Source organism: Capricornis sumatraensis, chromosome 10, assembly GCF_032405125.1.
Source record: "Capricornis sumatraensis isolate serow.1 chromosome 10, serow.2, whole genome shotgun sequence".
Lineage (NCBI taxonomy): Eukaryota > Metazoa > Chordata > Mammalia > Artiodactyla > Bovidae > Capricornis > Capricornis sumatraensis.
In genome coordinates, this window is record NC_091078.1 from 42,171,164 (window position 1) to 42,196,346 (window position 25,183).

The 25,183-nt window shown below is 71.2% G+C and overlaps 12 non-coding genes across 12 annotated transcripts; all 12 read left to right on the forward strand.

Moving 5' to 3' along the window:
- Positions 1 to 1,066: 1,066 nt before the first annotated feature.
- On the forward strand, positions 1,067 to 1,185 carry LOC138087897 (5S ribosomal RNA). The gene has a single exon (XR_011145499.1). It is a non-coding gene; the product is annotated as a 5S ribosomal RNA (ribosomal RNA).
- Positions 1,186 to 3,138: 1,953 nt separating this feature from the next.
- On the forward strand, positions 3,139 to 3,257 carry LOC138087898 (5S ribosomal RNA). Its single transcript, XR_011145500.1, has one exon. It is a non-coding gene; the product is annotated as a 5S ribosomal RNA (ribosomal RNA).
- A 1,972-nt stretch (positions 3,258 to 5,229) lies between these two features.
- Positions 5,230 to 5,348, forward strand: LOC138087899 (5S ribosomal RNA). Its single transcript, XR_011145501.1, has one exon. It is a non-coding gene; the product is annotated as a 5S ribosomal RNA (ribosomal RNA).
- Positions 5,349 to 7,315: 1,967 nt separating this feature from the next.
- On the forward strand, positions 7,316 to 7,434 carry LOC138087900 (5S ribosomal RNA). Its single transcript, XR_011145502.1, has one exon. It is a non-coding gene; the product is annotated as a 5S ribosomal RNA (ribosomal RNA).
- A 1,979-nt stretch (positions 7,435 to 9,413) lies between these two features.
- LOC138087901 (5S ribosomal RNA) lies at positions 9,414 to 9,532 on the forward strand. Its single transcript, XR_011145503.1, has one exon. It is a non-coding gene; the product is annotated as a 5S ribosomal RNA (ribosomal RNA).
- A 1,964-nt stretch (positions 9,533 to 11,496) lies between these two features.
- LOC138087902 (5S ribosomal RNA) lies at positions 11,497 to 11,615 on the forward strand. The gene has a single exon (XR_011145504.1). It is a non-coding gene; the product is annotated as a 5S ribosomal RNA (ribosomal RNA).
- A 1,967-nt stretch (positions 11,616 to 13,582) lies between these two features.
- LOC138087903 (5S ribosomal RNA) lies at positions 13,583 to 13,701 on the forward strand. Its single transcript, XR_011145505.1, has one exon. It is a non-coding gene; the product is annotated as a 5S ribosomal RNA (ribosomal RNA).
- A 1,966-nt stretch (positions 13,702 to 15,667) lies between these two features.
- Positions 15,668 to 15,786, forward strand: LOC138087889 (5S ribosomal RNA). The gene has a single exon (XR_011145492.1). It is a non-coding gene; the product is annotated as a 5S ribosomal RNA (ribosomal RNA).
- Positions 15,787 to 17,750: 1,964 nt separating this feature from the next.
- LOC138087904 (5S ribosomal RNA) lies at positions 17,751 to 17,869 on the forward strand. The gene has a single exon (XR_011145506.1). It is a non-coding gene; the product is annotated as a 5S ribosomal RNA (ribosomal RNA).
- A 1,966-nt stretch (positions 17,870 to 19,835) lies between these two features.
- Positions 19,836 to 19,954, forward strand: LOC138087905 (5S ribosomal RNA). Its single transcript, XR_011145507.1, has one exon. It is a non-coding gene; the product is annotated as a 5S ribosomal RNA (ribosomal RNA).
- A 1,964-nt stretch (positions 19,955 to 21,918) lies between these two features.
- On the forward strand, positions 21,919 to 22,037 carry LOC138087906 (5S ribosomal RNA). The gene has a single exon (XR_011145508.1). It is a non-coding gene; the product is annotated as a 5S ribosomal RNA (ribosomal RNA).
- Positions 22,038 to 24,001: 1,964 nt separating this feature from the next.
- Positions 24,002 to 24,120, forward strand: LOC138087908 (5S ribosomal RNA). The gene has a single exon (XR_011145510.1). It is a non-coding gene; the product is annotated as a 5S ribosomal RNA (ribosomal RNA).
- Positions 24,121 to 25,183: the final 1,063 nt, after the last annotated feature.

Here is a 25,183-nt window from a genome sequence, read left to right on the forward strand (position 1 = left end):
ATGCCATCCCCTGTCCCCTGTCCGTGTCCCGCTTTCCGTCTCTCTGTCGGTCGCTCTGTGTCTCCCTCTCTCTGGCTCTCCCTCCCTGGGTGTGCCTGCGCGCTCGTGTCTGTCTGTCTGTCTGCATCTGCCTCTGCCTCTGCCTCTGCCCTCTCGCCGTCTTGGGAGCCTGTCTCTGAACCTTCATCTCTTTCCGTCTCTGTCTCTCCTGACCCCCGGGCCTCCCGTCCCTTCCTCTGGCCCCAGCCTCTCACGGGTGGGTGCTCTGGCTGTGGCCCTGGCTGACGAGCTTGCGCCGGCCGGCTGTCTCACTTAGCGTGGGTGCCTGCGAGTGTGTCTGTGTGCCTGTCCGTGTGGCTGCATGTCGCTCGTCTGCACCCTCAGCAAGGTCCTGTGCTTGGAGGGCGGCGTGGGGGCAAGGGGGGGGGGGTCTCGGTGGGGCGAAGGGGCGGGGCTGACGAGCTCTGGGCGCCGGCGCTGGTGGCTCCAGGTGGGTTTGGGCACCGCGCAGGTGCCGGGCAGGATGGGCGCTCAGGGCCACGGCTGGGCTGCGCCTAGGCCCGCAGGAGGCTCAGAGGACCGCGGGCCCCAGCGGGCCCCAGCGGGCCCCGAGGCCAGACAGATCCGGGGCCACGTGGCCCTGGGCAGCGAACGCCTTGGGGAGGTGGGCGAGGGGGTGGGGGAGGGGCGGCGGCCCCCGAGCCGGGTGGTGCCTGGAGGGTCCCAGGGTGGGAGAGCGCCAAGACCTCCGCGCCCCTCACTCCACCCTCCCCCCTACAGCCCCCGGCAGGCACACCCGGCCGGCTGCTCCGGGTCCCGGAAGCCCTGTGGTCCCCCGGGCCGGGCCGGCCGAGTGTTGGCCGGGGGTGACGGGGGGCGGGGGGCGGGGCGGCGTGGGCCGGCCACCGGGCCGCCGGGAGTCCGGTCGCGGGTGGTGCAGCTCAAGTGCAGCGCGCGCTCCGTGGAGAGCTGGAGAGCTGCGGCCGCCGGCTGGCCCGACCGGCAGGTCAGAGCGAAAGGCAGGCGCAGCGCAGGGCTCTTAGGGCGCCTGGCGGCAGCCGCCTCCGTCTACGGCCATACCACCCTGAACGCGCCCGATCTCGTCTGATCTCGGAAGCTAAGCAGGGTCGGGCCCGGTTAGTACTTGGATGGGAGACCGCCTGGGAATACCGGGTGCTGTAGGCTTTTTGTTGTCTCTTTTTTTCCCTGCCTCCCCTCTCCTTTAGCCCCGGGCCCCAGCCGCACCGCAAGCCCCGCCTGCCGCTGGCCCCTGGCACCCCACCGCGCTCAGAGCCGCCGCCTGCCTTCCAGCCCCTCTCAGGTTGGGTGGCCGGGGCCCCGACTCCCGCTGCAGACCTGGGTTGCCTCCGCGCGGCCCGCGAGCCCCTGGGCTTTCGGCGTCCAGGAAACCAGAGGAACGGCGGGGGCGGGGGCGCGGGGGTCTCTGTCTGGGGCTCCCTTGGCAGGCCTCAGGCAATTCTGGGCGGGGCCGGGGCCCCAGCCCCACCCCCAGACGCATCCTGCCAGGCAACCTCGAGGTCTCCCGCAGGCGCGGGCGCACAACACACACACACACACACACACACCCTCACGCCCGCCCCCCCGCCCCCCAAACACAGACACACCCCCCGCAGCCCAGACAGGTCAAGAGCCGGAAACCACAAGTAAGGGAGACGGAGAAAGAGGGAGAGAGAGAGACAGCAAGAGGACCACACAGGCTTCCAAAGGCCCGGCCGCCACACCCTCCCCCCTCCACTGTGGGTATCCACCCGGCCCCCCAGTCGACCCGACCCCACCGTCGCCCACCGACACACTCACACGCACACTCTCTCCCACACTCAGCTTCTGGCCTGGGGGCGGGGGCTGGGTCTCGCCTCAGGGAGCCAAGCCGAAGGGGACCTTTGAGACCTCGGCTGCGAGGAAGTCTTGGGGTCCCCACGGGTTATTGCCAGCCCCAGGGCACCGCGTCCAGCCCGGGCTCGCCCGGCCCAAGGCTGACGCCCCCTCCCTTGCGCACGGGCCGCTCTCTGCGGTGTGTGACGGTCTGTGCCAGAGTGTCCGTCTCGGATGGGATGCCATCCCCTGTCCCCTGTCCGTGTCCCGCTTTCCGTCTCTCTGTCGGTCGCTCTGTGTCTCCCTCTCTCTGGCTCTCCCTCCCTGGGTGTGCCTGCGCGCTCGTGTCTGTCTGTCTGTCTGCATCTGCCTCTGCCTCTGCCTCTGCCCTCTCGCCGTCTTGGGAGCCTGTCTCTGAACCTTCATCTCTTTCCGTCTCTGTCTCTCCTGACCCCCGGGCCTCCCGTCCCTTCCTCTGGCCCCGGCCTCTCACGGGTGGGTGCTCTGGCTGTGGCCCTGGCTGACGAGCTTGCGCCGGCCGGCTGTCTCACTTAGCGTGGGTGCCTGCGAGTGTGTCTGTGTGCCTGTCCGTGTGGCTGCATGTCGCTCGTCTGCACCCTCAGCAAGGTCCTGTGCTTGGAGGGCGGCGTGGGGGCAAGGGGGGGGGGGTCTCGGTGGGGCGAAGGGGCGGGGCTGACGAGCTCTGGGCGCCGGCGCTGGTGGCTCCAGGTGGGTTTGGGCACCGCGCAGGTGCCGGGCAGGATGGGCGCTCAGGGCCACGGCTGGGCTGCGCCTAGGCCCGCAGGAGGCTCAGAGGACCGCGGGCCCCAGCGGGCCCCAGCGGGCCCCGAGGCCAGACAGATCCGGGGCCACGTGGCCCTGGGCAGCGAACGCCTTGGGGAGGTGGGCGAGGGGGTGGGGGAGGGGCGGCGGCCCCCGAGCCGGGTGGTGCCTGGAGGGTCCCAGGGTGGGAGAGCGCCAAGACCTCCGCGCCCCTCACTCCACCCTCCCCCCTACAGCCCCCGGCAGGCACACCCGGCCGGCTGCTCCGGGTCCCGGAAGCCCTGTGGTCCCCCGGGCCGGGCCGGCCGAGTGTTGGCCGGGGGTGACGGGGGGCGGGGGGCGGGGCGGCGTGGGCCGGCCACCGGGCCGCCGGGAGTCCGGTCGCGGGTGGTGCAGCTCAAGTGCAGCGCGCGCTCCGTGGAGAGCTGGAGAGCTGCGGCCGCCGGCTGGCCCGACCGGCAGGTCAGAGCGAAAGGCAGGCGCAGCGCAGGGCTCTTAGGGCGCCTGGCGGCAGCCGCCTCCGTCTACGGCCATACCACCCTGAACGCGCCCGATCTCGTCTGATCTCGGAAGCTAAGCAGGGTCGGGCCCGGTTAGTACTTGGATGGGAGACCGCCTGGGAATACCGGGTGCTGTAGGCTTTTTGTTGTCTCTTTTTTTCCCTGCCTCCCCTCTCCTTTAGCCCCGGGCCCCAGCCGCACCGCAAGCCCCGCCTGCCGCTGGCCCCTGGCACCCCACCGCGCTCAGAGCCGCCGCCTGCCTTCCAGCCCCTCTCAGGTTGGGTGGCCGGGGCCCCGACTCCCGCTGCAGACCTGGGTTGCCTCCGCGCGGCCCGCGAGCCCCTGGGCTTTCGGCGTCCAGGAAACCAGAGGAACGGCGGGGGCGGGGGCGCGGGGGTCTCTGTCTGGGGCTCCCTTGGCAGGCCTCAGGCAATTCTGGGCGGGGCCGGGGCCCCAGCCCCACCCCCAGACGCATCCTGCCAGGCAACCTCGAGGTCTCCCGCAGGCGCGGGCGCACAACACACACACACACACACACACACACACACACACACCCTCACGCCCGCCCCCCCGCCCCCCAAACACAGACACACCCCCCGCAGCCCAGACAGGTCAAGAGCCGGAAACCACAAGTAAGGGAGACGGAGAAAGAGGGAGAGAGAGAGACAGCAAGAGGACCACACAGGCTTCCAAAGGCCCGGCCGCCACACCCTCCCCCCTCCACTGTGGGTATCCACCCGGCCCCCCAGTCGACCCGACCCCACCGTCGCCCACCGACACACTCACACGCACACTCTCTCCCACACTCAGCTTCTGGCCTGGGGGCGGGGGCTGGGTCTCGCCTCAGGGAGCCAAGCCGAAGGGGACCTTTGAGACCTCGGCTGCGAGGAAGTCTTGGGGTCCCCACGGGTGATTGCCAGCCCCAGGGCACCGCGTCCAGCCCGGGCTCGCCCGGCCCAAGGCTGACGCCCCCTCCCTTGCGCACGGGCCGCTCTCTGCGGTGTGTGACGGTCTGTGCCAGAGTGTCCGTCTCGGATGGGATGCCATCCCCTGTCCCCTGTCCGTGTCCCGCTTTCCGTCTCTCTGTCGGTCGCTCTGTGTCTCCCTCTCTCTGGCTCTCCCTCCCTGGGTGTGCCTGCGCGCTCGTGTCTGTCTGTCTGTCTGCATCTGCCTCTGCCTCTGCCTCTGCCCTCTCGCCGTCTTGGGAGCCTGTCTCTGAACCTTCATCTCTTTCCGTCTCTGTCTCTCCTGACCCCCGGGCCTCCCGTCCCTTCCTCTGGCCCCGGCCTCTCACGGGTGGGTGCTCTGGCTGTGGCCCTGGCTGACGAGCTTGCGCCGGCCGGCTGTCTCACTTGGCGTGGGTGCCTGCGAGTGTGTCTGTGTGCCTGTCCGTGTGGCTGCATGTCGCTCGTCTGCACCCTCAGCAAGGTTCTGTGCTTGGAGGGCGGCGTGGGGGCAAGGGGGGGGGTCTCGGTGGGGCGAAGGGGCGGGGCTGACGAGCTCTGGGCGCCGGCGCTGGTGGCTCCAGGTGGGTTTGGGCACCGCGCAGGTGCCGGGCAGGATGGGCGCTCAGGGCCACGGCTGGGCTGCGCCTAGGCCCGCAGGAGGCTCAGAGGACCGCGGGCCCCAGCGGGCCCCAGCGGGCCCCGAGGCCAGACAGATCCGGGGCCACGTGGCCCTGGGCAGCGAACGCCTTGGGGAGGTGGGCGAGGGGGTGGGGGGGGTGGGGGAGGGGCGGCGGCCCCCGAGCCGGGTGGTGCCTGGAGGGTCCCAGGGTGGGAGAGCGCCAAGACCTCCGCGCCCCTCACTCCACCCTCCCCCCTACAGCCCCCGGCAGGCACACCCGGCCGGCTGCTCCGGGTCCCGGAAGCCCTGTGGTCCCCCGGGCCGGGCCGGCCGAGTGTTGGCCGGGGGTGACGGGGGGCGGGGGGCGGGGCGGCGTGGGCTGGCCACCGGGCCGCCGGGAGTCCGGTCGCGGGTGGTGCAGCTCAAGTGCAGCGCGCGCTCCGTGGAGAGCTGGAGAGCTGCGGCCGCCGGCTGGCCCGACCGGCAGGTCAGAGCGAAAGGCAGGCGCAGCGCAGGGCTCTTAGGGCGCCTGGCGGCAGCCGCCTCCGTCTACGGCCATACCACCCTGAACGCGCCCGATCTCGTCTGATCTCGGAAGCTAAGCAGGGTCGGGCCCGGTTAGTACTTGGATGGGAGACCGCCTGGGAATACCGGGTGCTGTAGGCTTTTTGTTGTCTCTTTTTTTCCCTGCCTCCCCTCTCCTTTAGCCCCGGGCCCCAGCCGCACCGCAAGCCCCGCCTGCCGCTGGCCCCTGGCACCCCACCGCGCTCAGAGCCGCCGCCTGCCTTCCAGCCCCTCTCAGGTTGGGTGGCCGGGGCCCCGACTCCCGCTGCAGACCTGGGTTGCCTCCGCGCGGCCCGCGAGCCCCTGGGCTTTCGGCGTCCAGGAAACCAGAGGAACGGCGGGGGCGGGGGCGCGGGGGTCTCTGTCTGGGGCTCCCTTGGCAGGCCTCAGGCAATTCTGGGCGGGGCCGGGGCCACAGCCCCACCCCCAGACGCATCCTGCCAGGCAACCTCGAGGTCTCCCGCAGGCGCGGGCGCACAACACACACACACACACACACACACACACACACACACACCCTCACGCCCGCCCCCCCGCCCCCCAAACACAGACACACCCCCCGCAGCCCAGACAGGTCAAGAGCCGGAAACCACAAGTAAGGGAGACGGAGAAAGAGGGAGAGAGAGAGACAGCAAGAGGACCACACAGGCTTCCAAAGGCCCGGCCGCCACACCCTCCCCCCTCCACTGTGGGTATCCACCCGGCCCCCCAGTCGACCCGACCCCACCGTCGCCCACCGACACACTCACACGCACACTCTCTCCCACACTCAGCTTCTGGCCTGGGGGCGGGGGCTGGGTCTCGCCTCAGGGAGCCAAGCCGAAGGGGACCTTTGAGACCTCGGCTGCGAGGAAGTCTTGGGGTCCCCACGGGTGATTGCCAGCCCCAGGGCACCGCGTCCAGCCCGGGCTCGCCCGGCCCAAGGCTGACGCCCCCTCCCTTGCGCACGGGCCGCTCTCTGCGGTGTGTGACGGTCTGTGCCAGAGTGTCCGTCTCGGATGGGATGCCATCCCCTGTCCCCTGTCCGTGTCCCGCTTTCCGTCTCTCTGTCGGTCGCTCTGTGTCTCCCTCTCTCTGGCTCTCCCTCCCTGGGTGTGCCTGCGCGCTCGTGTCTGTCTGTCTGTCTGCATCTGCCTCTGCCTCTGCCTCTGCCCTCTCGCCGTCTTGGGAGCCTGTCTCTGAACCTTCATCTCTTTCCGTCTCTGTCTCTCCTGACCCCCGGGCCTCCCGTCCCTTCCTCTGGCCCCGGCCTCTCACGGGTGGGTGCTCTGGCTGTGGCCCTGGCTGACGAGCTTGCGCCGGCCGGCTGTCTCACTTAGCGTGGGTGCCTGCGAGTGTGTCTGTGTGCCTGTCCGTGTGGCTGCATGTCGCTCGTCTGCACCCTCAGCAAGGTCCTGTGCTTGGAGGGCGGCGTGGGGGCAAGGGGGGGGGGGTCTCGGTGGGGCGAAGGGGCGGGGCTGACGAGCTCTGGGCGCCGGCGCTGGTGGCTCCAGGTGGGTTTGGGCACCGCGCAGGTGCCGGGCAGGATGGGCGCTCAGGGCCACGGCTGGGCTGCGCCTAGGCCCGCAGGAGGCTCAGAGGACCGCGGGCCCCAGCGGGCCCCAGCGGGCCCCGAGGCCAGACAGATCCGGGGCCACGTGGCCCTGGGCAGCGAACGCCTTGGGGAGGTGGGCGAGGGGGTGGGGGAGGGGCGGCGGCCCCCGAGCCGGGTGGTGCCTGGAGGGTCCCAGGGTGGGAGAGCGCCAAGACCTCCGCGCCCCTCACTCCACCCTCCCCCCTACAGCCCCCGGCAGGCACACCCGGCCGGCTGCTCCGGGTCCCGGAAGCCCTGTGGTCCCCCGGGCCGGGCCGGCCGAGTGTTGGCCGGGGGTGACGGGGGGCGGGGGGCGGGGCGGCGTGGGCCGGCCACCGGGCCGCCGGGAGTCCGGTCGCGGGTGGTGCAGCTCAAGTGCAGCGCGCGCTCCGTGGAGAGCTGGAGAGCTGCGGCCGCCGGCTGGCCCGACCGGCAGGTCAGAGCGAAAGGCAGGCGCAGCGCAGGGCTCTTAGGGCGCCTGGCGGCAGCCGCCTCCGTCTACGGCCATACCACCCTGAACGCGCCCGATCTCGTCTGATCTCGGAAGCTAAGCAGGGTCGGGCCCGGTTAGTACTTGGATGGGAGACCGCCTGGGAATACCGGGTGCTGTAGGCTTTTTGTTGTCTCTTTTTTTCCCTGCCTCCCCTCTCCTTTAGCCCCGGGCCCCAGCCGCACCGCAAGCCCCGCCTGCCGCTGGCCCCTGGCACCCCACCGCGCTCAGAGCCGCCGCCTGCCTTCCAGCCCCTCTCAGGTTGGGTGGCCGGGGCCCCGACTCCCGCTGCAGACCTGGGTTGCCTCCGCGCGGCCCGCGAGCCCCTGGGCTTTCGGCGTCCAGGAAACCAGAGGAACGGCGGGGGCGGGGGCGCGGGGGTCTCTGTCTGGGGCTCCCTTGGCAGGCCTCAGGCAATTCTGGGCGGGGCCGGGGCCCCAGCCCCACCCCCAGACGCATCCTGCCAGGCAACCTCGAGGTCTCCCGCAGGCGCGGGCGCACAACACACACACACACACACACACACACACACACACCTCACGCCCGCCCCCCCGCCCCCCAAACACAGACACACCCCCCGCAGCCCAGACAGGTCAAGAGCCGGAAACCACAAGTAAGGGAGACGGAGAAAGAGGGAGAGAGAGAGACAGCAAGAGGACCACACAGGCTTCCAAAGGCCCGGCCGCCACACCCTCCCCCCTCCACTGTGGGTATCCACCCGGCCCCCCAGTCGACCCGACCCCACCGTCGCCCACCGACACACTCACACGCACACTCTCTCCCACACTCAGCTTCTGGCCTGGGGGCGGGGGCTGGGTCTCGCCTCAGGGAGCCAAGCCGAAGGGGACCTTTGAGACCTCGGCTGCGAGGAAGTCTTGGGGTCCCCACGGGTGATTGCCAGCCCCAGGGCACCGCGTCCAGCCCGGGCTCGCCCGGCCCAAGGCTGACGCCCCCTCCCTTGTGCACGGGCCGCTCTCTGCGGTGTGTGACGGTCTGTGCCAGAGTGTCCGTCTCGGATGGGATGCCATCCCCTGTCCCCTGTCCGTGTCCCGCTTTCCGTCTCTCTGTCGGTCGCTCTGTGTCTCCCTCTCTCTGGCTCTCCCTCCCTGGGTGTGCCTGCGCGCTCGTGTCTGTCTGTCTGTCTGCATCTGCCTCTGCCTCTGCCTCTGCCCTCTCGCCGTCTTGGGAGCCTTCATCTCTTCGTCTCTTCGTCTCTGAACCTTCATCTCTTTCCGTCTCTGTCTCTCCTGACCCCCGGGCCTCCCGTCCCTTCCTCTGGCCCCGGCCTCTCACGGGTGGGTGCTCTGGCTGTGGCCCTGGCTGACGAGCTTGCGCCGGCCGGCTGTCTCACTTAGCGTGGGTGCCTGCGAGTGTGTCTGTGTGCCTGTCCGTGTGGCTGCATGTCGCTCGTCTGCACCCTCAGCAAGGTCCTGTGCTTGGAGGGCGGCGTGGGGGCAAGGGGGGGGGGCCTCGGTGGGGCGAAGGGGCGGGGCTGACGAGCTCTGGGCGCCGGCGCTGGTGGCTCCAGGTGGGTTTGGGCACCGCGCAGGTGCCGGGCAGGATGGGCGCTCAGGGCCACGGCTGGGCTGCGCCTAGGCCCGCAGGAGGCTCAGAGGACCGCGGGCCCCAGCGGGCCCCAGCGGGCCCCGAGGCCAGACAGATCCGGGGCCACGTGGCCCTGGGCAGCGAACGCCTTGGGGAGGTGGGCGAGGGGGTGGGGGAGGGGCGGCGGCCCCCGAGCCGGGTGGTGCCTGGAGGGTCCCAGGGTGGGAGAGCGCCAAGACCTCCGCGCCCCTCACTCCACCCTCCCCCCTACAGCCCCCGGCAGGCACACCCGGCCGGCTGCTCCGGGTCCCGGAAGCCCTGTGGTCCCCCGGGCCGGGCCGGCCGAGTGTTGGCCGGGGGTGACGGGGGGCGGGGGGCGGGGCGGCGTGGGCCGGCCACCGGGCCGCCGGGAGTCCGGTCGCGGGTGGTGCAGCTCAAGTGCAGCGCGCGCTCCGTGGAGAGCTGGAGAGCTGCGGCCGCCGGCTGGCCCGACCGGCAGGTCAGAGCGAAAGGCAGGCGCAGCGCAGGGCTCTTAGGGCGCCTGGCGGCAGCCGCCTCCGTCTACGGCCATACCACCCTGAACGCGCCCGATCTCGTCTGATCTCGGAAGCTAAGCAGGGTCGGGCCCGGTTAGTACTTGGATGGGAGACCGCCTGGGAATACCGGGTGCTGTAGGCTTTTTGTTGTCTCTTTTTTTCCCTGCCTCCCCTCTCCTTTAGCCCCGGGCCCCAGCCGCACCGCAAGCCCCGCCTGCCGCTGGCCCCTGGCACCCCACCGCGCTCAGAGCCGCCGCCTGCCTTCCAGCCCCTCTCAGGTTGGGTGGCCGGGGCCCCGACTCCCGCTGCAGACCTGGGTTGCCTCCGCGCGGCCCGCGAGCCCCTGGGCTTTCGGCGTCCAGGAAACCAGAGGAACGGCGGGGGCGGGGGCGCGGGGGTCTCTGTCTGGGGCTCCCTTGGCAGGCCTCAGGCAATTCTGGGCGGGGCCGGGGCCCCAGCCCCACCCCCAGACGCATCCTGCCAGGCAACCTCGAGGTCTCCCGCAGGCGCGGGCGCACAACACACACACACACACACACACACACACACACACCCTCACGCCCGCCCCCCCGCCCCCCAAACACAGACACACCCCCCGCAGCCCAGACAGGTCAAGAGCCGGAAACCACAAGTAAGGGAGACGGAGAAAGAGGGAGAGAGAGAGACAGCAAGAGGACCACACAGGCTTCCAAAGGCCCGGCCGCCACACCCTCCCCCCTCCACTGTGGGTATCCACCCAGCCCCCCAGTCGACCCGACCCCACCGTCGCCCACCGACACACTCACACGCACACTCTCTCCCACACTCAGCTTCTGGCCTGGGGGCGGGGGCTGGGTCTCGCCTCAGGGAGCCAAGCCGAAGGGGACCTTTGAGACCTCGGCTGCGAGGAAGTCTTGGGGTCCCCACGGGTGATTGCCAGCCCCAGGGCACCGCGTCCAGCCCGGGCTCGCCCGGCCCAAGGCTGACGCCCCCTCCCTTGCGCACGGGCCGCTCTCTGCGGTGTGTGACGGTCTGTGCCAGAGTGTCCGTCTCGGATGGGATGCCATCCCCTGTCCCCTGTCCGTGTCCCGCTTTCCGTCTCTCTGTCGGTCGCTCTGTGTCTCCCTCTCTCTGGCTCTCCCTCCCTGGGTGTGCCTGCGCGCTCGTGTCTGTCTGTCTGTCTGCATCTGCCTCTGCCTCTGCCTCTGCCCTCTCGCCGTCTTGGGAGCCTGTCTCTGAACCTTCATCTCTTTCCGTCTCTGTCTCTCCTGACCCCCGGGCCTCCCGTCCCTTCCTCTGGCCCCGGCCTCTCACGGGTGGGTGCTCTGGCTGTGGCCCTGGCTGACGAGCTTGCGCCGGCCGGCTGTCTCACTTGGCGTGGGTGCCTGCGAGTGTGTCTGTGTGCCTGTCCGTGTGGCTGCATGTCGCTCGTCTGCACCCTCAGCAAGGTCCTGTGCTTGGAGGGCGGCGTGGGGGCAAGGAGGGGGGGGGCCTCGGTGGGGCGAAGGGGCGGGGCTGACGAGCTCTGGGCGCCGGCGCTGGTGGCTCCAGGTGGGTTTGGGCACCGCGCAGGTGCCGGGCAGGATGGGCGCTCAGGGCCACGGCTGGGCTGCGCCTAGGCCCGCAGGAGGCTCAGAGGACCGCGGGCCCCAGCGGGCCCCAGCGGGCCCCGAGGCCAGACAGATCCGGGGCCACGTGGCCCTGGGCAGCGAACGCCTTGGGGAGGTGGGCGAGGGGGTGGGGGAGGGGCGGCGGCCCCCGAGCCGGGTGGTGCCTGGAGGGTCCCAGGGTGGGAGAGCGCCAAGACCTCCGCGCCCCTCACTCCACCCTCCCCCCTACAGCCCCCGGCAGGCACACCCGGCCGGCTGCTCCGGGTCCCGGAAGCCCTGTGGTCCCCCGGGCCGGGCCGGCCGAGTGTTGGCCGGGGGTGACGGGGGGCGGGGGGCGGGGCGGCGTGGGCCGGCCACCGGGCCGCCGGGAGTCCGGTCGCGGGTGGTGCAGCTCAAGTGCAGCGCGCGCTCCGTGGAGAGCTGGAGAGCTGCGGCCGCCGGCTGGCCCGACCGGCAGGTCAGAGCGAAAGGCAGGCGCAGCGCAGGGCTCTTAGGGCGCCTGGCGGCAGCCGCCTCCGTCTACGGCCATACCACCCTGAACGCGCCCGATCTCGTCTGATCTCGGAAGCTAAGCAGGGTCGGGCCCGGTTAGTACTTGGATGGGAGACCGCCTGGGAATACCGGGTGCTGTAGGCTTTTTGTTGTCTCTTTTTTTCCCTGCCTCCCCTCTCCTTTAGCCCCGGGCCCCAGCCGCACCGCAAGCCCCGCCTGCCGCTGGCCCCTGGCACCCCACCGCGCTCAGAGCCGCCGCCTGCCTTCCAGCCCCTCTCAGGTTGGGTGGCCGGGGCCCCGACTCCCGCTGCAGACCTGGGTTGCCTCCGCGCGGCCCGCGAGCCCCTGGGCTTTCGGCGTCCAGGAAACCAGAGGAACGGCGGGGGCGGGGGCGCGGGGGTCTCTGTCTGGGGCTCCCTTGGCAGGCCTCAGGCAATTCTGGGCGGGGCCGGGGCCACAGCCCCACCCCCAGACGCATCCTGCCAGGCAACCTCGAGGTCTCCCGCAGGCGCGGGCGCACAACACACACACACACACACACACACACACACACACACACCCTCACGCCCGCCCCCCCGCCCCCCAAACACAGACACACCCCCCGCAGCCCAGACAGGTCAAGAGCCGGAAACCACAAGTAAGGGAGACGGAGAAAGAGGGAGAGAGAGAGACAGCAAGAGGACCACACAGGCTTCCAAAGGCCCGGCCGCCACACCCTCCCCCCTCCACTGTGGGTATCCACCCGGCTCCCCAGTCGACCCGACCCCACCGTCGCCCACCGACACACTCACACGCACACTCTCTCCCACACTCAGCTTCTGGCCTGGGGGCGGGGGCTGGGTCTCGCCTCAGGGAGCCAAGCCGAAGGGGACCTTTGAGACCTCGGCTGCGAGGAAGTCTTGGGGTCCCCACGGGTGATTGCCAGCCCCAGGGCACCGCGTCCAGCCCGGGCTCGCCCGGCCCAAGGCTGACGCCCCCTCCCTTGCGCACGGGCCGCTCTCTGCGGTGTGTGACGGTCTGTGCCAGAGTGTCCGTCTCGGATGGGATGCCATCCCCTGTCCCCTGTCCGTGTCCCGCTTTCCGTCTCTCTGTCGGTCGCTCTGTGTCTCCCTCTCTCTGGCTCTCCCTCCCTGGGTGTGCCTGCGCGCTCGTGTCTGTCTGTCTGTCTGCATCTGCCTCTGCCTCTGCCTCTGCCCTCTCGCCGTCTTGGGAGCCTGTCTCTGAACCTTCATCTCTTTCCGTCTCTGTCTCTCCTGACCCCCGGGCCTCCCGTCCCTTCCTCTGGCCCCGGCCTCTCACGGGTGGGTGCTCTGGCTGTGGCCCTGGCTGACGAGCTTGCGCCGGCCGGCTGTCTCACTTGGCGTGGGTGCCTGCGAGTGTGTCTGTGTGCCTGTCCGTGTGGCTGCATGTCGCTCGTCTGCACCCTCAGCAAGGTCCTGTGCTTGGAGGGCGGCGTGGGGGCAAGGGGGGGGGGCCTCGGTGGGGCGAAGGGGCGGGGCTGACGAGCTCTGGGCGCCGGCGCTGGTGGCTCCAGGTGGGTTTGGGCACCGCGCAGGTGCCGGGCAGGATGGGCGCTCAGGGCCACGGCTGGGCTGCGCCTAGGCCCGCAGGAGGCTCAGAGGACCGCGGGCCCCAGCGGGCCCCAGCGGGCCCCGAGGCCAGACAGATCCGGGGCCACGTGGCCCTGGGCAGCGAACGCCTTGGGGAGGTGGGCGAGGGGGTGGGGGAGGGGCGGCGGCCCCCGAGCCGGGTGGTGCCTGGAGGGTCCCAGGGTGGGAGAGCGCCAAGACCTCCGCGCCCCTCACTCCACCCTCCCCCCTACAGCCCCCGGCAGGCACACCCGGCCGGCTGCTCCGGGTCCCGGAAGCCCTGTGGTCCCCCGGGCCGGGCCGGCCGAGTGTTGGCCGGGGGTGACGGGGGGGCGGGGGGCGGGGCGGCGTGGGCCGGCCACCGGGCCGCCGGGAGTCCGGTCGCGGGTGGTGCAGCTCAAGTGCAGCGCGCGCTCCGTGGAGAGCTGGAGAGCTGCGGCCGCCGGCTGGCCCGACCGGCAGGTCAGAGCGAAAGGCAGGCGCAGCGCAGGGCTCTTAGGGCGCCTGGCGGCAGCCGCCTCCGTCTACGGCCATACCACCCTGAACGCGCCCGATCTCGTCTGATCTCGGAAGCTAAGCAGGGTCGGGCCCGGTTAGTACTTGGATGGGAGACCGCCTGGGAATACCGGGTGCTGTAGGCTTTTTGTTGTCTCTTTTTTTCCCTGCCTCCCCTCTCCTTTAGCCCCGGGCCCCAGCCGCACCGCAAGCCCCGCCTGCCGCTGGCCCCTGGCACCCCACCGCGCTCAGAGCCGCCGCCTGCCTTCCAGCCCCTCTCAGGTTGGGTGGCCGGGGCCCCGACTCCCGCTGCAGACCTGGGTTGCCTCCGCGCGGCCCGCGAGCCCCTGGGCTTTCGGCGTCCAGGAAACCAGAGGAACGGCGGGGGCGGGGGCGCGGGGGTCTCTGTCTGGGGCTCCCTTGGCAGGCCTCAGGCAATTCTGGGCGGGGCCGGGGCCCCAGCCCCACCCCCAGACGCATCCTGCCAGGCAACCTCGAGGTCTCCCGCAGGCGCGGGCGCACAACACACACACACACACACACACACACACACACACACACCCTCACGCCCGCCCCCCCGCCCCCCAAACACAGACACACCCCCCGCAGCCCAGACAGGTCAAGAGCCGGAAACCACAAGTAAGGGAGACGGAGAAAGAGGGAGAGAGAGAGACAGCAAGAGGACCACACAGGCTTCCAAAGGCCCGGCCGCCACACCCTCCCCCCTCCACTGTGGGTATCCACCCGGCCCCCCAGTCGACCCGACCCCACCGTCGCCCACCGACACACTCACACGCACACTCTCTCCCACACTCAGCTTCTGGCCTGGGGGCGGGGGCTGGGTCTCGCCTCAGGGAGCCAAGCCGAAGGGGACCTTTGAGACCTCGGCTGCGAGGAAGTCTTGGGGTCCCCACGGGTGATTGCCAGCCCCAGGGCACCGCGTCCAGCCCGGGCTCGCCCGGCCCAAGGCTGACGCCCCCTCCCTTGCGCACGGGCCGCTCTCTGCGGTGTGTGACGGTCTGTGCCAGAGTGTCCGTCTCGGATGGGATGCCATCCCCTGTCCCCTGTCCGTGTCCCGCTTTCCGTCTCTCTGTCGGTCGCTCTGTGTCTCCCTCTCTCTGGCTCTCCCTCCCTGGGTGTGCCTGCGCGCTCGTGTCTGTCTGTCTGTCTGCATCTGCCTCTGCCTCTGCCTCTGCCCTCTCGCCGTCTTGGGAGCCTGTCTCTGAACCTTCATCTCTTTCCGTCTCTGTCTCTCCTGACCCCCGGGCCTCCCGTCCCTTCCTCTGGCCCCAGCCTCTCACGGGTGGGTGCTCTGGCTGTGGCCCTGGCTGACGAGCTTGCGCCGGCCGGCTGTCTCACTTAGCGTGGGTGCCTGCGAGTGTGTCTGTGTGCCTGTCCGTGTGGCTGCATGTCGCTCGTCTGCACCCTCAGCAAGGTCCTGTGCTTGGAGGGCGGCGTGGGGGCAAGGGGGGGGGGTCTCGGTGGGGCGAAGGGGCGGGGCTGACGAGCTCTGGGCGCCGGCGCTGGTGGCTCCAGGTGGGTTTGGGCACCGCGCAGGTGCCGGGCAGGATGGGCGCTCAGGGCCACGGCTGGGCTGCGCCTAGGCCCGCAGGAGGCTCAGAGGACCGCGGGCCCCAGCGGGCCCCAGCGGGCCCCGAGGCCAGACAGATCCGGGGCCACGTGGCCCTGGGCAGCGAACGCCTTGGGGAGGTGGGCGAGGGGGTGGGGGAGGGGCGGCGGCCCCCGAGCCGGGTGGTGCCTGGAGGGTCCCAGGGTGGGAGAGCGCCAAGACCTCCGCGCCCCTCACTCCACCCTCCCCCCTACAGCCCCCGGCAGGCACACCCGGCCGGCTGCTCCGGGTCCCGGAAGCCCTGTGGTCCCCCGGGCCGGGCCGGCCGAGTGTTGGCCGGGGGTGACGGGGGGCGGGGGGCGGGGCGGCGTGGGCCGGCCACCGGGCCGCCGGGAGTCCGGTCGCGGGTGGTGCAGCTCAAGTGCAGCGCGCGCTCCGTGGAGAGCTGGAGAGCTGCGGCCGCCGGCTGGCCCGACCGGCAGGTCAGAGCGAAAGGCAGGCGCAGCGCAGGGCTCTTAGGGCGCCTGGCGGCAGCCGCCTCCGTCTACGGCCATACCACCCTGAACGCGCCCGATCTCGTCTGATCTCGGAAGCTAAGCAGGGTCGGGCCCGGTTAGTACTTGGATGGGAGACCACCTGGGAATACCGGGTGCTGTAGGCTTTTTGTTGTCTCTTTTTTTCCCTGCCTCCCCTCTCCTTTAGCCCCGGGCCCCAGCCGCACCGCAAGCCCCGCCTGCCGCTGGCCCCTGGCACCCCACCGCGCTCAGAGCCGCCGCCTGCCTTCCAGCCCCTCTCAGGTTGGGTGGCCGGGGCCCCGACTCCCGCTGCAGACCTGGGTTGCCTCCGCGCGGCCCGCGAGCCCCTGGGCTTTCGGCGTCCAGGAAACCAGAGGAACGGCGGGGGCGGGGGCGCGGGGGTCTCTGTCTGGGGCTCCCTTGGCAGGCCTCAGGCAATTCTGGGCGGGGCCGGGGCCCCAGCCCCACCCCCAGACGCATCCTGCCAGGCAACCTCGAGGTCTCCCGCAGGCGCGGGCGCACAACACACACACACACACACACACACACACACACACCCTCACGCCCGCCCCCCCGCCCCCCAAACACAGACACACCCCCCGCAGCCCAGACAGGTCAAGAGCCGGAAACCACAAGTAAGGGAGACGGAGAAAGAGGGAGAGAGAGAGACAGCAAGAGGACCACACAGGCTTCCAAAGGCCCGGCCGCCACACCCTCCCCCCTCCACTGTGGGTATCCACCCGGCCCCCCAGTCGACCCGACCCCACCGTCGCCCACCGACACACTCACACGCACACTCTCTCCCACACTCAGCTTCTGGCCTGGGGGCGGGGGCTGGGTCTCGCCTCAGGGAGCCAAGCCGAAGGGGACCTTTGAGACCTCGGCTGCGAGGAAGTCTTGGGGTCCCCACGGGTGATTGCCAGCCCCAGGGCACCGCGTCCAGCCCGGGCTCGCCCGGCCCAAGGCTGACGCCCCCTCCCTTGCGCACGGGCCGCTCTCTGCGGTGTGTGACGGTCTGTGCCAGAGTGTCCGTCTCGGATGGGATGCCATCCCCTGTCCCCTGTCCGTGTCCCGCTTTCCGTCTCTCTGTCGGTCGCTCTGTGTCTCCCTCTCTCTGGCTCTCCCTCCCTGGGTGTGCCTGCGCGCTCGTGTCTGTCTGTCTGTCTGCATCTGCCTCTGCCTCTGCCTCTGCCCTCTCGCCGTCTTGGGAGCCTGTCTCTGAACCTTCATCTCTTTCCGTCTCTGTCTCTCCTGACCCCCGGGCCTCCCGTCCCTTCCTCTGGCCCCGGCCTCTCACGGGTGGGTGCTCTGGCTGTGGCCCTGGCTGACGAGCTTGCGCCGGCCGGCTGTCTCACTTGGCGTGGGTGCCTGCGAGTGTGTCTGTGTGCCTGTCCGTGTGGCTGCATGTCGTTCGTCTGCACCCTCAGCAAGGTCCTGTGCTTGGAGGGCGGCGTGGGGGCAAGGAGGGGGGGGGTCTCGGTGGGGCGAAGGGGCGGGGCTGACGAGCTCTGGGCGCCGGCGCTGGTGGCTCCAGGTGGGTTTGGGCACCGCGCAGGTGCCGGGCAGGATGGGCGCTCAGGGCCACGGCTGGGCTGCGCCTAGGCCCGCAGGAGGCTCAGAGGACCGCGGGCCCCAGCGGGCCCCAGCGGGCCCCGAGGCCAGACAGATCCGGGGCCACGTGGCCCTGGGCAGCGAACGCCTTGGGGAGGTGGGCGAGGGGGTGGGGGAGGGGCGGCGGCCCCCGAGCCGGGTGGTGCCTGGAGGGTCCCAGGGTGGGAGAGCGCCAAGACCTCCGCGCCCCTCACTCCACCCTCCCCCCTACAGCCCCCGGCAGGCACACCCGGCCGGCTGCTCCGGGTCCCGGAAGCCCTGTGGTCCCCCGGGCCGGGCCGGCCGAGTGTTGGCCGGGGGTGACGGGGGGCGGGGGGCGGGGCGGCGTGGGCCGGCCACCGGGCCGCCGGGAGTCCGGTCGCGGGTGGTGCAGCTCAAGTGCAGCGCGCGCTCCGTGGAGAGCTGGAGAGCTGCGGCCGCCGGCTGGCCCGACCGGCAGGTCAGAGCGAAAGGCAGGCGCAGCGCAGGGCTCTTAGGGCGCCTGGCGGCAGCCGCCTCCGTCTACGGCCATACCACCCTGAACGCGCCCGATCTCGTCTGATCTCGGAAGCTAAGCAGGGTCGGGCCCGGTTAGTACTTGGATGGGAGACCGCCTGGGAATACCGGGTGCTGTAGGCTTTTTGTTGTCTCTTTTTTTCCCTACCTCCCCTCTCCTTTAGCCCCGGGCCCCAGGCGCACCGCAAGCCCCGCCTGCTGCTGGCCCCTGGCACCCCACCGCGCTCAGAGCCGCCGCCTGCCTTCCAGCCCCTCTCAGGTTGGGTGGCCGGGGCCCCGACTCCCGCTGCAGACCTGGGTTGCCTCCGCGCGGCCCGCGAGCCCCTGGGCTTTCGGCGTCCAGGAAACCAGAGGAACGGCGGGGGCGGGGGCGCGGGGGTCTCTGTCTGGGGCTCCCTTGGCAGGCCTCAGGCAATTCTGGGCGGGGCCGGGGCCCCAGCCCCACCCCCAGACGCATCCTGCCAGGCAACCTCGAGGTCTCCCGCAGGCGCGGGCGCACAACACACACACACACACACACACACACACACACACACCCTCACGCCCGCCCCCCCGCCCCCCAAACACAGACACACCCCCCGCAGCCCAGACAGGTCAAGAGCCGGAAACCACAAGTAAGGGAGACGGAGAAAGAGGGAGAGAGAGAGACAGCAAGAGGACCACACAGGCTTCCAAAGGCCCGGCCGCCACACCCTCCCCCCTCCACTGTGGGTATCCACCCGGCCCCCCAGTCGACCCGACCCCACCGTCGCCCACCGACACACTCACACGCACACTCTCTCCCACACTCAGCTTCTGGCCTGGGGGCGGGGGCTGGGTCTCGCCTCAGGGAGCCAAGCCGAAGGGGACCTTTGAGACCTCGGCTGCGAGGAAGTCTTGGGGTCCCCACGGGTGATTGCCAGCCCCAGGGCACCGCGTCCAGCCCGGGCTCGCCCGGCCCAAGGCTGACGCCCCCTCCCTTGCGCACGGGCCGCTCTCTGCGGTGTGTGACGGTCTGTGCCAGAGTGTCCGTCTCGGATGGGATGCCATCCCCTGTCCCCTGTCCGTGTCCCGCTTTCCGTCTCTCTGTCGGTCGCTCTGTGTCTCCCTCTCTCTGGTTCTCCCTCCCTGGGTGTGCCTGCGCGCTCGTGTCTGTCTGTCTGTCTGCATCTGCCTCTGCCTCTGCCTCTGCCCTCTCGCCGTCTTGGGAGCCTGTCTCTGAACCTTCATCTCTTTCCGTCTCTGTCTCTCCTGACCCCCGGGCCTCCCGTCCCTTCCTCTGGCCCCGGCCTCTCACGGGTGGGTGCTCTGGCTGTGGCCCTGGCTGACGAGCTTGCGCCGGCCGGCTGTCTCACTTAGCGTGGGTGCCTGCGAGTGTGTCTGTGTGCCTGTCCGTGTGGCTGCATGTCGCTCGTCTGCACCCTCAGCAAGGTCCTGTGCTTGGAGGGCGGCGTGGGGGCAAGGGGGGGGGGGGTCTCGGTGGGGCGAAGGGGCGGGGCTGACGAGCTCTGGGCGCCGGCGCTGGTGGCTCCAGGTGGGTTTGGGCACCGCGCAGGTGCCGGGCAGGATGGGCGCTCAGGGCCACGGCTGGGCTGCGCCTAGGCCCGCAGGAGGCTCAGAGGACCGCGGGCCCCAGCGGGCCCCAGCGGGCCCCGAGGCCAGACAGATCCGGGGCCACGTGGCCCTGGGCAGCGAACGCCTTGGGGAGGTGGGCGAGGGGGTGGGGGAGGGGCGGCGGCCCCCGAGCCGGGTGGTGCCTGGAGGGTCCCAGGGTGGGAGAGCGCCAAGACCTCCGCGCCCCTCACTCCACCCTCCCCCCTACAGCCCCCGGCAGGCACACCCGGCCGGCTGCTCCGGGTCCCGGAAGCCCTGTGGTCCCCCGGGCCGGGCCGGCCGAGTGTTGGCCGGGGGTGACGGGGGGCGGGGGGCGGGGCGGCGTGGGCCGGCCACCGGGCCGCCGGGAGTCCGGTCGCGGGTGGTGCAGCTCAAGTGCAGCGCGCGCTCCGTGGAGAGCTGGAGAGCTGCGGCCGCCGGCTGGCCCGACCGGCAGGTCAGAGCGAAAGGCAGGCGCAGCGCAGGGCTCTTAGGGCGCCTGGCGGCAGCCGCCTCCGTCTACGGCCATACCACCCTGAACGCGCCCGATCTCGTCTGATCTCGGAAGCTAAGCAGGGTCGGGCCCGGTTAGTACTTGGATGGGAGACCGCCTGGGAATACCGGGTGCTGTAGGCTTTTTGTTGTCTCTTTTTTTCCCTGCCTCCCCTCTCCTTTAGCCCCGGGCCCCAGCCGCACCGCAAGCCCCGCCTGCCGCTGGCCCCTGGCACCCCACCGCGCTCAGAGCCGCCGCCTGCCTTCCAGCCCCTCTCAGGTTGGGTGGCCGGGGCCCCGACTCCCGCTGCAGACCTGGGTTGCCTCCGCGCGGCCCGCGAGCCCCTGGGCTTTCGGCGTCCAGGAAACCAGAGGAACGGCGGGGGCGGGGGCGCGGGGGTCTCTGTCTGGGGCTCCCTTGGCAGGCCTCAGGCAATTCTGGGCGGGGCCGGGGCCCCAGCCCCACCCCCAGACGCATCCTGCCAGGCAACCTCGAGGTCTCCCGCAGGCGCGGGCGCACAACACACACACACACACACACACACACACACACACCCTCACGCCCGCCCCCCCGCCCCCCAAACACAGACACACCCCCCGCAGCCCAGACAGGTCAAGAGCGGGAAACCACAAGTAAGGGAGACGGAGAAAGAGGGAGAGAGAGAGACAGCAAGAGGACCACACAGGCTTCCAAAGGCCCGGCCGCCACACCCTCCCCCCTCCACTGTGGGTATCCACCCGGCCCCCCAGTCGACCCGACCCCACCGTCGCCCACCGACACACTCACACGCACACTCTCTCCCACACTCAGCTTCTGGCCTGGGGGCGGGGGCTGGGTCTCGCCTCAGGGAGCCAAGCCGAAGGGGACCTTTGAGACCTCGGCTGCGAGGAAGTCTTGGGGTCCCCACGGGTGATTGCCAGCCCCAGGGCACCGCGTCCAGCCCGGGCTCGCCCGGCCCAAGGCTGACGCCCCCTCCCTTGCGCACGGGCCGCTCTCTGCGGTGTGTGACGGTCTGTGCCAGAGTGTCCGTCTCGGATGGGATGCCATCCCCTGTCCCCTGTCCGTGTCCCGCTTTCCGTCTCTCTGTCGGTCGCTCTGTGTCTCCCTCTCTCTGGCTCTCCCTCCCTGGGTGTGCCTGCGCGCTCGTGTCTGTCTGTCTGTCTGCATCTGCCTCTGCCTCTGCCTCTGCCCTCTCGCCGTCTTGGGAGCCTGTCTCTGAACCTTCATCTCTTTCCGTCTCTGTCTCTCCTGACCCCCGGGCCTCCCGTCCCTTCCTCTGGCCCCGGCCTCTCACGGGTGGGTGCTCTGGCTGTGGCCCTGGCTGACGAGCTTGCGCCGGCCGGCTGTCTCACTTGGCGTGGGTGCCTGCGAGTGTGTCTGTGTGCCTGTCCGTGTGGCTGCATGTCGTTCGTCTGCACCCTCAGCAAGGTCCTGTGCTTGGAGGGCGGCGTGGGGGCAAGGAGGGGGGGGGTCTCGGTGGGGCGAAGGGGCGGGGCTGACGAGCTCTGGGCGCCGGCGCTGGTGGCTCCAGGTGGGTTTGGGCACCGCGCAGGTGCCGGGCAGGATGGGCGCTCAGGGCCACGGCTGGGCTGCGCCTAGGCCCGCAGGAGGCTCAGAGGACCGCGGGCCCCAGCGGGCCCCAGCGGGCCCCGAGGCCAGACAGATCCGGGGCCACGTGGCCCTGGGCAGCGAACGCCTTGGGGAGGTGGGCGAGGGGGTGGGGGAGGGGCGGCGGCCCCCGAGCCGGGTGGTGCCTGGAGGGTCCCAGGGTGGGAGAGCGCCAAGACCTCCGCGCCCCTCACTCCACCCTCCCCCCTACAGCCCCCGGCAGGCACACCCGGCCGGCTGCTCCGGGTCCCGGAAGCCCTGTGGTCCCCCGGGCCGGGCCGGCCGAGTGTTGGCCGGGGGTGACGGGGGGCGGGGGGCGGGGCGGCGTGGGCCGGCCACCGGGCCGCCGGGAGTCCGGTCGCGGGTGGTGCAGCTCAAGTGCAGCGCGCGCTCCGTGGAGAGCTGGAGAGCTGCGGCCGCCGGCTGGCCCGACCGGCAGGTCAGAGCGAAAGGCAGGCGCAGCGCAGGGCTCTTAGGGCGCCTGGCGGCAGCCGCCTCCGTCTACGGCCATACCACCCTGAACGCGCCCGATCTCGTCTGATCTCGGAAGCTAAGCAGGGTCGGGCCCGGTTAGTACTTGGATGGGAGACCGCCTGGGAATACCGGGTGCTGTAGGCTTTTTGTTGTCTCTTTTTTTCCCTACCTCCCCTCTCCTTTAGCCCCGGGCCCCAGGCGCACCGCAAGCCCCGCCTGCCGCTGGCCCCTGGCACCCCACCGCGCTCAGAGCCGCCGCCTGCCTTCCAGCCCCTCTCAGGTTGGGTGGCCGGGGCCCCGACTCCCGCTGCAGACCTGGGTTGCCTCCGCGCGGCCCGCGAGCCCCTGGGCTTTCGGCGTCCAGGAAACCAGAGGAACGGCGGGGGCGGGGGCGCGGGGGTCTCTGTCTGGGGCTCCCTTGGCAGGCCTCAGGCAATTCTGGGCGGGGCCGGGGCCCCAGCCCCACCCCCAGACGCATCCTGCCAGGCAACCTCGAGGTCTCCCGCAGGCGCGGGCGCACAACACACACACACACACACACACACACACACACACCCTCACGCCCGCCCCCCTGCCCCCCAAACACAGACACACCCCCCGCAGCCCAGACAGGTCAAGAGCCGGAAACCACAAGTAAGGGAGACGGAGAAAGAGGGAGAGAGAGAGACAGCAAGAGGACCACACAGGCTTCCAAAGGCCCGGCCGCCACACCCTCCCCCCTCCACTGTGGGTATCCACCCGGCCCCCCAGTCGACCCGACCCCACCGTCGCCCACCGACACACTCACACGCACACTCTCTCCCACACTCAGCTTCTGGCCTGGGGGCGGGGGCTGGGTCTCGCCTCAGGGAGCCAAGCCGAAGGGGACCTTTGAGACCTCGGCTGCGAGGAAGTCTTGGGGTCCCCACGGGTGATTGCCAGCCCCAGGGCACCGCGTCCAGCCCGGGCTCGCCCGGCCCAAGGCTGACGCCCCCTCCCTTGCGCACGGGCCGCTCTCTGCGGTGTGTGACGGTCTGTGCCAGAGTGTCCGTCTCGGATGGGATGCCATCCCCTGTCCCCTGTCCGTGTCCCGCTTTCCGTCTCTCTGTCGGTCGCTCTGTGTCTCCCTCTCTCTGGCTCTCCCTCCCTGGGTGTGCCTGCGCGCTCGTGTCTGTCTGTCTGTCTGCATCTGCCTCTGCCTCTGCCTCTGCCCTCTCGCCGTCTTGGGAGCCTGTCTCTGAACCTTCATCTCTTTCCGTCTCTGTCTCTCCTGACCCCCGGGCCTCCCGTCCCTTCCTCTGGCCCCAGCCTCTCACGGGTGGGTGCTCTGGCTGTGGCCCTGGCTGACGAGCTTGCGCCGGCCGGCTGTCTCACTTAGCGTGGGTGCCTGCGAGTGTGTCTGTGTGCCTGTCCGTGTGGCTGCATGTCGCTCGTCTGCACCCTCAGCAAGGTCCTGTGCTTGGAGGGCGGCGTGGGGGCAAGGGGGGGGGGGGTCTCGGTGGGGCGAAGGGGCGGGGCTGACGAGCTCTGGGCGCCGGCGCTGGTGGCTCCAGGTGGGTTTGGGCACCGCGCAGGTGCCGGGCAGGATGGGCGCTCAGGGCCACGGCTGGGCTGCGCCTAGGCCCGCAGGAGGCTCAGAGGACCGCGGGCCCCAGCGGGCCCCAGCGGGCCCCGAGGCCAGACAGATCCGGGGCCACGTGGCCCTGGGCAGCGAACGCCTTGGGGAGGTGGGCGAGGGGGTGGGGGAGGGGCGGCGGCCCCCGAGCCGGGTGGTGCCTGGAGGGTCCCAGGGTGGGAGAGCGCCAAGACCTCCGCGCCCCTCACTCCACCCTCCCCCCTACAGCCCCCGGCAGGCACACCCGGCCGGCTGCTCCGGGTCCCGGAAGCCCTGTGGTCCCCCGGGCCGGGCCGGCCGAGTGTTGGCCGGGGGTGACGGGGGGCGGGGGGCGGGGCGGCGTGGGCCGGCCACCGGGCCGCCGGGAGTCCGGTCGCGGGTGGTGCAGCTCAAGTGCAGCGCGCGCTCCGTGGAGAGCTGGAGAGCTGCGGCCGCCGGCTGGCCCGACCGGCAGGTCAGAGCGAAAGGCAGGCGCAGCGCAGGGCTCTTAGGGCGCCTGGCGGCAGCCGCCTCCGTCTACGGCCATACCACCCTGAACGCGCCCGATCTCGTCTGATCTCGGAAGCTAAGCAGGGTCGGGCCCGGTTAGTACTTGGATGGGAGACCGCCTGGGAATACCGGGTGCTGTAGGCTTTTTGTTGTCTCTTTTTTTCCCTGCCTCCCCTCTCCTTTAGCCCCGGGCCCCAGCCGCACCGCAAGCCCCGCCTGCCGCTGGCCCCTGGCACCCCACCGCGCTCAGAGCCGCCGCCTGCCTTCCAGCCCCTCTCAGGTTGGGTGGCCGGGGCCCCGACTCCCGCTGCAGACCTGGGTTGCCTCCGCGCGGCCCGCGAGCCCCTGGGCTTTCGGCGTCCAGGAAACCAGAGGAACGGCGGGGGCGGGGGCGCGGGGGTCTCTGTCTGGGGCTCCCTTGGCAGGCCTCAGGCAATTCTGGGCGGGGCCGGGGCCCCAGCCCCACCCCCAGACGCATCCTGCCAGGCAACCTCGAGGTCTCCCGCAGGCGCGGGCGCACAACACACACACACACACACACACACACACACACACACACCCTCACGCCCGCCCCCCCGCCCCCCAAACACAGACACACCCCCCGCAGCCCAGACAGGTCAAGAGCCGGAAACCACAAGTAAGGGAGACGGAGAAAGAGGGAGAGAGAGAGACAGCAAGAGGACCACACAGGCTTCCAAAGGCCCGGCCGCCACACCCTCCCCCCTCCACTGTGGGTATCCACCCGGCCCCCCAGTCGACCCGACCCCACCGTCGCCCACCGACACACTCACACGCACACTCTCTCCCACACTCAGCTTCTGGCCTGGGGGCGGGGGCTGGGTCTCGCCTCAGGGAGCCAAGCCGAAGGGGACCTTTGAGACCTCGGCTGCGAGGAAGTCTTGGGGTCCCCACGGGTGATTGCCAGCCCCAGGGCACCGCGTCCAGCCCGGGCTCGCCCGGCCCAAGGCTGACGCCCCCTCCCTTGCGCACGGGCCGCTCTCTGCGGTGTGTGACGGTCTGTGCCAGAGTGTCCGTCTCGGATGGGATGCCATCCCCTGTCCCCTGTCCGTGTCCCGCTTTCCGTCTCTCTGTCGGTCGCTCTGTGTCTCCCTCTCTCTGGCTCTCCCTCCCTGGGTGTGCCTGCGCGCTCGTGTCTGTCTGTCTGTCTGCATCTGCCTCTGCCTCTGCCTCTGCCCTCTCGCCGTCT